The sequence below is a fragment of the Excalfactoria chinensis genome, chromosome 3, assembly GCF_039878825.1.
Source record: "Excalfactoria chinensis isolate bCotChi1 chromosome 3, bCotChi1.hap2, whole genome shotgun sequence".
NCBI lineage: Eukaryota > Metazoa > Chordata > Aves > Galliformes > Phasianidae > Excalfactoria > Excalfactoria chinensis.
Genome location: NC_092827.1, coordinates 72,155,072 through 72,165,201, shown reverse-complemented (window position 1 = coordinate 72,165,201; position 10,130 = coordinate 72,155,072). Strand labels below are relative to the sequence as shown.

Below are 10,130 nucleotides of genomic sequence, written 5' to 3'. Positions count from 1 at the left end.
CACTACTGCAATTTTTACATTTTGCACGTTAACTTAAAACAATTCAGGGGGAGGAGAGAACTTTGTTACAAAAGATTAGATCCTTTCTATGTTAATGTATATGCCATTATCACAGAAGTCAAGGACAGAATGTAGACTCAACAATGTCAATGGCAAGGCAGAGGATTAATTAGCTCAGAAAACAAAAGCAAATTCCTAAAAGAAGACAGTTTCAGAGGCAAAACTGTTCAGGACAGTACTTAGGACTTAAGATAAGGAAGGTCTTTTCTGGGAAATGCACAATATTTTTGTTACATCCATTATAATATTAACCACCACTTTATAACATTTACCTAAAGTTTATTTCAGGAGAAGCTTTGTTTTTAACAATCATCTTAAAACCTAGTAAACTGAAGAATTAATTAGCAAGCATGGAGGATCAGCAAACTAATGCTTTAGTCTGTTAAACCATCTGCTCAGGAGCACCCTGTTCAAATCTTGGCATTATGAGAAGATGGATGAATACTTTTGTTTCTTGCACTTAGTTACAACTTGCCATTCTCAGCTAACATTCTTTTTTATTATTATTATTCATTTCATGGTAAATAAAGTTAAAAAGAGGTCAGTAATTGATCAGAGTTCTGCTATCATGAAGTTTTACTAAACAGATTGCTAACGATTCTGGCAGAAAATCTTACAGTAGACATCCCTCTTACTTCATTACAGATTCCTGTACACAATAGGTATTTATAAAGGGTCAGATCCATCATTCTCTTTTCTTTAGCTCTCTATTGTACAAAGCAGATATATGTACAGTTAAACCAGCAAACTACTGTAAGGTAACTGAAGTGTTCAAGGCAGTCTGTCCTTTGGTTTTGAAGACTATTAATGAATGCACCATTAATTTTTTAGTATATCGCTATATTCCATTATTAACAAGAACACACTTATCAGATCTGAGAAGGTCCTTGTTATCACAACCACAATCTGTCTTTGTCTTCAAAGCTTCTGTACTAATTCTTTGATTTCATGTCATAGTTTAGTTTCTGGAAAATGCAGGTGCTCTGATGGGGAATGGAGAAAGGCAGCATCTGGCAATGAGTGTAGCCAACAGTTTGCCCAGAACAAGAGGAGTACTTTTATTGTTGACACTGAAAGAATCTCCTTGTGCTTCAGTCACTCTCTTACAGACCAAACATGTGAGGACTGCCTCAGCTCCAAGCCAGGTGGTGGACGTATCAGTGAAGCAACTCAGACAATCGCACGGTGAAGCCTGCATGGTGTCCCGGAGCAAATGAGGGTGCTCAAAGTAACATGCTCAAAGGATAAGGGGTGCTTTACCACTAATGACCTGAGTAGCTGACAGAGAAAGTTTTCCAGAGGAGAAGAATTGTACTCAGCTGGGCAGTAGGTGACTTCCTTTGCTCCCTTAGCAGGCAGCTTTCTCCTTACTTCTTTCAAATTCTGGGCAACCGTGGCCCTCCCAGGACCATGTGGGGAAAACTCACCTGGTCACAGACCTCTGAAGACATCTGTTTAAAATTCTGTCCCTCTCCTCACTAATCTTTATACTCCTTGATTTTGCTCATGCATTACAGACTCAGTCCTTCCAACCAGCATCAACTGGCATTTTCTCATTGACTTCAGCTAAGTGAGACCAGGACACAGACAGGGCTCTGCTTTAGAAATTGCTGTACACTGGTAATTGCAGAATTTTATTCAAAGACATTTTTTTATCTGCATTGATGAAATTAAAATAGGATAGGAACGAGAGGGAGAAAAAAGGCTCAGGCAGAAAGGCTGGCATTTTATTTTTCTTCAGCTTGCTCCTGTAGTAGATTGACCTCCCTCAGATAAATCCGTACACCATGGAAACTATTTTCTCACCGAGGAAAAATTTCCAAGTTCAGCTGAAGGCCTATACATCATGTTAAGCATATAGCTAAACTGTGCAAGTGCGTAATCTTACTGCCCTCTCCCCATCCTTCCCTCCTGCTGTTTGTCATACTTAGTGTCATATCTTGTTTCAAAGTCGGCTAAGGGTGTCGGGGCAGGGCATGTGCCTTCCTCTGTGTTTGCAAAGCGGCAGAGTGTGGGAGTACAGGAAAGAAGGGGAAGGGAAACACGTTTCCAGGTCTTTGGAGGATAAATTATAAAGCAATAATAACATGCTGTAAAATAAATGCTATCAACTGATATTTACACAGTCCTTTATCTAAAGTCTCTCTCTAATGAGATCAGCGTAATTATAGTTCTGTTTGGCAAAACATAGGTGGACAGAATAATAATTCCTTTATTGCTATATGGTTTTACTGCATATTCACAGATAGCCTACACCCTACGGGTCTAAAATAATAATAACTGGAGTTATTATTATAGTCTGTATCTGGATACCTTTGCTAAGCATTGGGACCTTCTGTGGAAAGCGGAAACTTCTGTGGCCAGACGATTTCCAGACGTGGTGTGGAGCCATGGGCCAGCTCAGGTGCATGGCAGCTGACAACTGAAGGCCAGCCTCGTGGAACTGATGGAGTGTATGGCAAAATGGGGATTGTGAAGGCAAAACCTAAATTGTAGGGTTTCTTTTTTCAGCTTTTCACATACGAGAAATAAATGAATGAGCTTTAAGGTGTTGTTTGTTCGCTTGTTTGTTTTACACAAACAACACAAACATCCAGGGACAAGGGGTAGAGACTGATGAAAGTTTACAGAAAGCAGTGGGATATGGCCCTCTGAGATGGCCTCAGAGACAGAAACACCAAGAAGACATCCACTGGGAGTCAGAGTGTAAAGAAAAGGGAGAAAGACATTTGAAGAGCCATAGAATATCCAGAGTTGGAATGGACCCATAAGGATCAATGACTCCAACTCCTGCTTACAGCAATCAAGTTATTTATAAGTGAATGTGATAGAAAGGAAAAAAGGGCATTTTAGAATCCAGCTGAACACGTGTAACTTGGTTTTCTCCCAGCATCCTGTGGATTACAACACCCTCTGCCCAGGCTTTTCCCAAGGATCTCATCTAAATGCTGCAGCTTTATAATGAGCTCTCTCTGGCCACGAGGAATCGAATTGTCACAGAGCTGGCTGGGATTTAGGTAGCAGTGGTTAGAGTCCTGAAGCATCTGTGTGCCCTCCACAACATAGAGAACTGTCACAGCTCAAGAGGTGAATGTGTTCTCCCGTCACAGCGGAAGAATTTATGTTCACTTACACAGGTATTGGTTCTTTAAGAACTACAAATACACAAAAAACTTAAGCCATGACTTTGCAGATAACGCCTCAGAGCCACTACAGTTAAATGTATAGGATATCTTCTAAGCACAACTTCATGCAGAGCAGATTTCGTTGCCCTTCTGTCAGCCATTTGCCACTGATATCGGCATGCTTTTCAAGGCAATAGAAAGTTGCCTTGAAAGCCAGAGATGGCCATCTTACCTGTCTTCTTTTTTTTCTTTTTCCTCCATTTTTTTTCTGAAATATAGCTGCTCTACAGGGTAAATTGGTTTTAACAAAGACTCTTACATGGACGCAAGCTTATCAGCTGACATGAGGAAAATGGAAGGAGATGAAAGCTGATGCGCTGCACAGAGGCAGAGAAGCAGTGCTCTGCAGGCAGTCTATTCCTCTCCCACTTACTGCTTATTTGCAGGATTTGCACACCCATACCCTTAGATCCCACCACTCTGGTTGTGACAACACTAACAGAAGCACGTTAGGTGTAGTACAGGGGACAGCCTTTTTTTTGCCTCAGAAGGCACAGAACTTCCGGAGACTGTATGCAACTTCTCCATTTGGTTTCTGTTGAAATTATGTTGATCAGCGATGAAACAGAAGTTTATGAACCTTATCTGTGGTGCCACTATGGATGACAAAAACAGGCTTTATCCAGTTTGACTCATGATGCTGCACTTGGAGCATGTAACATCTTTCCAGCTCTCTCCTGTCCTTACATGTACTCCCATTGTTCTGACCTTGTGAACTGAAGTGTTTTCTTCATTAGCATGTGTTGTCAGCATGTTCGTTTAATTCATGCTATGCAGTAATTAATCTGAAAATGATGTAATTTGTACAGAACTGGCAACCTTACGATGTTCACAGTACATACAGCACAGCCATGGTATGTCTGGGACAGCTATGTCCCCATTTGGTTATTAACGCAGGGTGACCACTGCCAACCTTATGGCAATTGGCTCTTTGCAAGAAATCATTCCGATGTCCTGGAGCATGATACTAAGCAATGGAATGGCTGTGTTCTTTAAGAAAGAACACAAGCTGTACAGCTGCACAGCAGCATTAACCACGTGTACAAAAATACAGGTAAGGCTCAGCTCATGATTTCCAAACAGAGCTGTGACACTGATTTCTGGGAGCAGTGCGGTAGGGGAACTGTTACACTCCCTAATAAATGTACATAAACACGGTGCAGGATTTTCTTCTTATTATCTTTTTTTTTTTTTTTTTTTTTTTTTTTTTGGATGAGTTGTGTGTCAGATTTTTCCCGAACAATATGCATCAAGTATATATATTTATATGTTGAAGCAAACTTTCTATCATCATGAGACAACTACCTGTCGGGCAGCTCTTTGAAAGTTACAGGATGAGCCAGGGTGATCAGCCACACCAACGCCCTTTACCAATAAGAAATCCGTCGTTGTTTGTGGCAAGGACCAACGGAGAGCAGCAACGCAGCACCAGCTCCTGCGCTGCCGGACAGCAGCTACGTGCTCCCCATGGGCCCGGCTGTCACAGCCCCGCGTGCCGCCCACCAGCCCAGCCCATCCCGCAGCCCGCAGCCGGCTGCCCCAGGGCCCGGATCCTCTGCAGCGACTGCGGCGCACTGAGGGCACTTCCCAGAGCCGCCCCTTTCGTTTTGAATGCTTAAGTGTGCGTCGATACGTGATAACGCGGCTGTATGTAAATACCGATAGCTGATGCTTGCTTTAGTAAAGTGCTTCTGAATAAAAAGGAAGACCGAGCTGTAAAATCATGGGAAGGGAATAACACTCGGCATTGTACTTTCTTACTTTTAAAACTTTTTTCTTTCTTTTTTTCCTCCAAAATAGTTATATTAGCCAAATACATAAGAAATGTTGATTTTCTTCTGAATTAAGGGGCCGGATTGCTTAGGGCTGCAGCCTGTTGTAACTGGAGGGCGAGCAAACTGCGTGGCTCCGAGGATTAATGAACGGGGTCCGTGGTGTGGGGGAGCGGCCTCACCGCCCCGGGGCAGCTGTGCAGCCCTGAGCGCGGCCCTCGGGAGGCTCCCGCTGCAACCTCCGCAGCGAGCAGGGAAAGAGGGGCTGATGTTTGAAATGGTCACGGTGAAAGGACGGATGTGGGAGGGACTCTCGAATAACAAGTATGGGGAACATACATCCTAAGGAAATAGTCTGGGTTATTTTACATGCATACATACATACATACATACATACATATTCCTTTTTTCTTTTTCCTTTTTTTTTTTTTTTTTTTTCTTTTTTTTTGGGGGGGTGGGGGAGGAGGGGTTAGAATTTATTTTGTTGAATGGCTTCGTGTGGAATTGTATAAACCCCGCACACGTAACGGGGCGGACAGCTGTACTCTACAGACCGCTTCCTCTGCACGAACAGGTTCGGACACAAGTCAGGGTCAGCAGCGAGATGCCATCGTGCAGAACATTCATCTGCGCCCATCACATAAAACGCAGACCGACGAAAAGCGTGCTGCTGCGCACCGAGCCCAGGTGCGTGCGAGCACACGGGCACCCACTCAGCAGTGACGCCGAGGGCCGGGAGCGGCCGGGGCAGCCCCGCACCCGAACGGAGATGCAGCAGCGCGGCGCCGCGCTCAGCACCCCGCAGCCGCGTCCGCGCGGGCACGGCGCGCTCTCGTCGTCGCTCGCCCCAACGGCGGGTATCGCGGAGCCGTGGCGCGGGGCAGCAGTGTCGGGCTCGCTCCGAGCCCGCGGGTCGCGTGCCGCCCCCGGAACGGCCGCGGTGCCGCGCCCGGGGCCGCCCCGCATCCCCGCACCGGCGGCGCGGGGCCGGGCGCCGCCGCGGGCCGGCATCGGAGGGGCTCCGCGCCCGGGTTCGGCTCTCCGCGAGCCCCGCCGCCGGCGCGGCCCTCCGCATCCCTCCTCCTCCCGCCCCGCCGCCGGCCGCGGCCCCGCCGCCTCCCCCACCCTCACCTCAGCCGCCCCCCTCTGTCTGGCTCCCCCCTCGCTGTCTGGCGGCCACCCCCCCCCCTTCTCCCCCCCGTCCCCGCCGCGCTTCTCGCGAGAGCTGGGGATGCCGCCGCCGCCGCCGCCGCGGAGGGGGAGACACTCGGGGGGAGCCGGTGACGTCGGGAGTTTTCCTGAAAGTCAATAACGAGCCCGGCGGAGGCGGCGGGAGGAGCCGAGAGCGGGGCCCGGGCGGCTCCGGGGTGAGTGCGCCGGGGGGAGCCGCCGCCGCCGCCGCCCTCCTGACCCCCGCCCCGATGCCGCGGCCGCGCTGCCCGCCCGGGCGCCTCCCAGCGTAGCGGCCGCCGCTCCATGTAGCCGCCGCGCCCGCGGCCGGAGCCGCCTCCTCCCGCCCCCGGGGGACACCGGGCCGCAGGGAGACGCCGCGCCCGGCGGGGGTCGGGGGACGGCGACGGGGAGGAGGCAGCGGCGCCCTCCCCACCCCACCCCCCCCATCCCCCGGAGCCGCCGCCGCCCTCCGGCTCCGCAGCAGCGCCCGCGGCGTCGCCGCCTCTGCAGGTACGGGCGGGAGGGGCCGGGCGGCGGCGGCGGGCGGGGAGGAGGAGGCGGCGGGCGGGGAGGGGGCGCGGGGCGCGGCCGGGGCCGCCGGGCAGCGCGGGGGGAGGGGGCGGGGGGGGGTGCGGCGGCGGCGGCGGCGGCGGGCGGGGGTCGCCCGTCAGGCGGCGCGTGGCGGGGTGGGGGCGGGGGGCGGTTATGTAACGGGGAGGGCGGATGAGGGGTGGGGGGAGACGGGGTAGGGCACGGCGCGCGCCCGGGGGCGCCGCCTGCGCGTGGCCGCGGCGGTTCCCACGCGGCCGCCCCTCCTCTCCCGCGCCGGGAGCGCGCCCCCGCGCCCCCCTCTTCTCCCCGTCGCCGCTCTCCGTCCCCGCGGGTGAGCGCGGGCCGAGTCCGCCGGGAGCCGCGCGCGGCCGCGCCGAGAGCGGCGGCGTGGGAAGGGGGTCCGCGCGTGGCCGCGCCGGCGGCGGCTCCGGCTGCAAGTAAACAAACCGGCCTCCGCCTCCTGCACGGCCATCATGGAGGGAGGCTGCGGCGCGCGGGCAGCAGCTGATGCGCAGCCGGACCGCGCCTCCTGGCCGCGCGCGGGGCTGAGTGCGGGGGGCGCGGAGCTGGGCCCGGGCGGGCGGCGGGCGGTTTCCGGTCCCCCTCCGGGTGGGGGTGGCGTGGGGCGGCCCCGCCGCGACCCTCGCCGTGGGACGGGTAGCGGGGCGGGGCGAGATAAACACGAACTCTCGTCGCTGCGCAGCTGAGGAGTAGTGACCGACTGCATCCCTCTTGACCTTAATTCTGGTTTGATTCTGTAATTATCGGCTGACCGCTGCTTGGATACAGCGACACGATCCCATCTTTGTTGTTATGACGATGTGCCTCAGGCCTGACTCACTGAGCTCCTGCCGAAGGAGTGTTACGCTTAGGGCTGGGATGCGCCAGGTACCTGCGGTGTCGGCTCTCCTGAGCACGGAAGGAACTTGCAGCCTTCTGTTCTGCCGCGGCTGCCTGCTTGCTGCTTACCAAAACTTTGTAAATGGGCAGACACGAGTCCCCTTGTTTTGCATACAGAAGCCCTTATTTCCCAGGGCAGGAGGCACCCAGATGAATCGCCTGAGCTTCAGACAGGTGTCTGTGTGAGCTGCTGCTCCTGCAGGCTGCTGCATAGCGGTATGGATAGAATGAGATAGGCAGGAGAGCTTACCTGATGTTTTAAACAAGTGTGCTACTGAAGTACTGAAGGGGAGCCTATTCCTCGGACCTTTTTTTTTCCTTTTTTTTTTTTCTTTTTTTTTTTTTTTTTTTCTTTTTTTCTTTCTTTTTTTTCTCCCCACAGGAGTCTTTAAGTTGACCCCAATATCGTTAATTGGATTGGATTGCTAATTGTAGCCCGTGTGTGTTTATTTTAGTTGGCCACAAAGTCAAGTTCAAAAGGAGAGCTGAGGTAAACTGCAGACAGGGGGAAAACTCTGTTTCCTAGAAAGCTCTGTCCCATACCTGGCAGCTCCTGTTTCTCCAGTGGCAGTGCTGGGGTGGGTGCATGAGTGCGGGGTGCTCATGGTAGGACTGTCCCAGTTGGGCAGTGCCTTGCTGCCCTGTCACTGCCCTTGCAGACCATCAGCTCTATAGAAACCAGTGTTTCAGTGCCTCACTCCCTTATTTGTTTGTAGTTTGAAGAAAGACTATACATTGTTAAATAAAACACTGATTTCCACAGGTTGCTACTGAGAAATCTGAGAGATGCATGAGCTTCAGCTTGTGTAGTGTCAAGGCTGAAGATACAGTGACTTCTATTAGAAAATGGTGTTGGCATTTTGATGCTGGAACAAATGCTTTGGGGAAAAAATAGTGATGGAGTTTTCTCTTAAACCCCAAATCAGTGGAGCTCCGCTTCTGTGCGGGAACTGTTACCAGAGGCTGGAGCTCCACTTTGGCATATTGTGTACTTGAGGTTCCTACAGGAACTTGGGGGCCTGAAGGCAGATTGGGAATATCTGCCACTGGGTTCTCTCTCATATTCTGTGTGCATTTTCCCTACAAAAAGAAGCATATCAAATAGTCATTTCTTAATCCCAGAAATTTATTAATAAAGCTAATGAGCTGAAAACTAAAGAACTAAGTAAGTTTGAAGCGCACAGTTATTTTGGATGGTATGGCACCATTACTGCGATGATTTGTGTTAAAAAACATTCAAAATTCCTGTGCCATTATTGGTGTAAAGAATGCAGAGTTTCTATTTGAAGCAGTGGATTGTTACTTCATGAAGTACTGTTGGTGAGGCAGAAAGGTGGGCCTGTATGTCGCAGTGCCAGGCTGTACCTGCGTGTCCCATGCGGTGTTGGTTGTCCCATGTGAGCTGGTGTCATGTGCCTGAAGCCCCTCTAAGAAATAAAATGTTCCGTTCAACATGTGTGCTGCTCCCTTTGTCAGGAGCAGTAAAGACTCAAAAAGAGTGGCGTAGTTAAAGGTGTGCGTTTGTGAGTTTATTTGACAATATTTATATGAAGTTTACCAACCTCTTATTGGGTTAAGTACTGTTTTTAGAAGAAAAGGTATCTGATTTAAGCACTCCTTAAGATTACTCTAGAATATTATGTTAAGCTGTGCCGCCTCTGATTGTCGCTGTGTGGGGATGTACCCAGAGAAAGCATCATGGTGGGGATGGGGCTGCTCCCAGTAGAGCCTCACCTCTGGGAGCACAGCACTGCTTATAGTGCTCATTGTGCTGTGTGAGTGTGCCTGCTGCCACAGACTGTCCTTGGTAGAGCTATGGCACCAGTTGGTCTCTGTGCAACAGGTGGGCTTGGTGGAGAAAAGATGATTTCCTAAGGAAAAGTTAGACGGTAAATAGAAGAACTGGTTCAAAGCATTTAAAAAATGTGCTGAACCAGAGGAATGAATAAAACCGGAGGCAAAAGACTGAATGGGAAAGTTCATGTTGTAGTGTTTCGAACAGCGTAAAATCATCCTTAAAATTTTGGTTTGCATTTTCTCCCGGGCTGGTTGTATGAAGGAGATCCAGGGCTGTCTGTGTGGAGAGGGAAGTCTGCAAACAAAACTAAAATTGGAGGGTGCAGCCATAGATTGTTTGGCATTCTGTCCTTGTCCTGTAGCTCTAGATCAGCTGGAGGTATGGCAGCAGAAGTGGAGTAGTGCTGGGGCATAGAATGGATTTGGAGCTGGTCTTTTTCATCATAAAATGTTATTGTCAGAGAGAGTAAGCATTTTTGTCCCATGCATATGAAGACAACTACTTTTGGTCACTTAAAATGTTTCTTAGATTTTTCCATATTAGTGACTGCATTTAAATAACTTCGCACATCTTCAGTTCATCTTGGCCAATTCTCCTGTGTGTGTTTATGCAAGTGTCAAGGGGCGAGTCCTATTGATTGAAAATGGTGTTAAGAACAAGCTGTCAGCTGTGAATTTTCCTGATATACCT

At 50.1% G+C, this 10,130-nt stretch overlaps 1 protein-coding gene across 3 annotated transcripts in view; it reads left to right on the top strand.

Moving 5' to 3' along the window:
• The first annotated feature begins 6,265 nt into the window (after window positions 1–6,265).
• AKT3 (AKT serine/threonine kinase 3) overlaps window positions 6,266–10,130 on the top strand; it is a 133,816-nt gene continuing 129,951 nt past the window's right edge. Inside the window, exon 1 of one of the 3 annotated variants that reach the window (XM_072333847.1) lies at window positions 6,266–6,384. The gene's annotated coding sequence lies outside the window, so the exon portion shown is untranslated. Of the gene's footprint in view, window positions 6,385–6,564; window positions 6,701–7,051; window positions 7,074–10,130 lie in introns of those variants that run through there. The other 2 variants (XM_072333846.1, XM_072333848.1) reach the window with 2 other exon arrangements.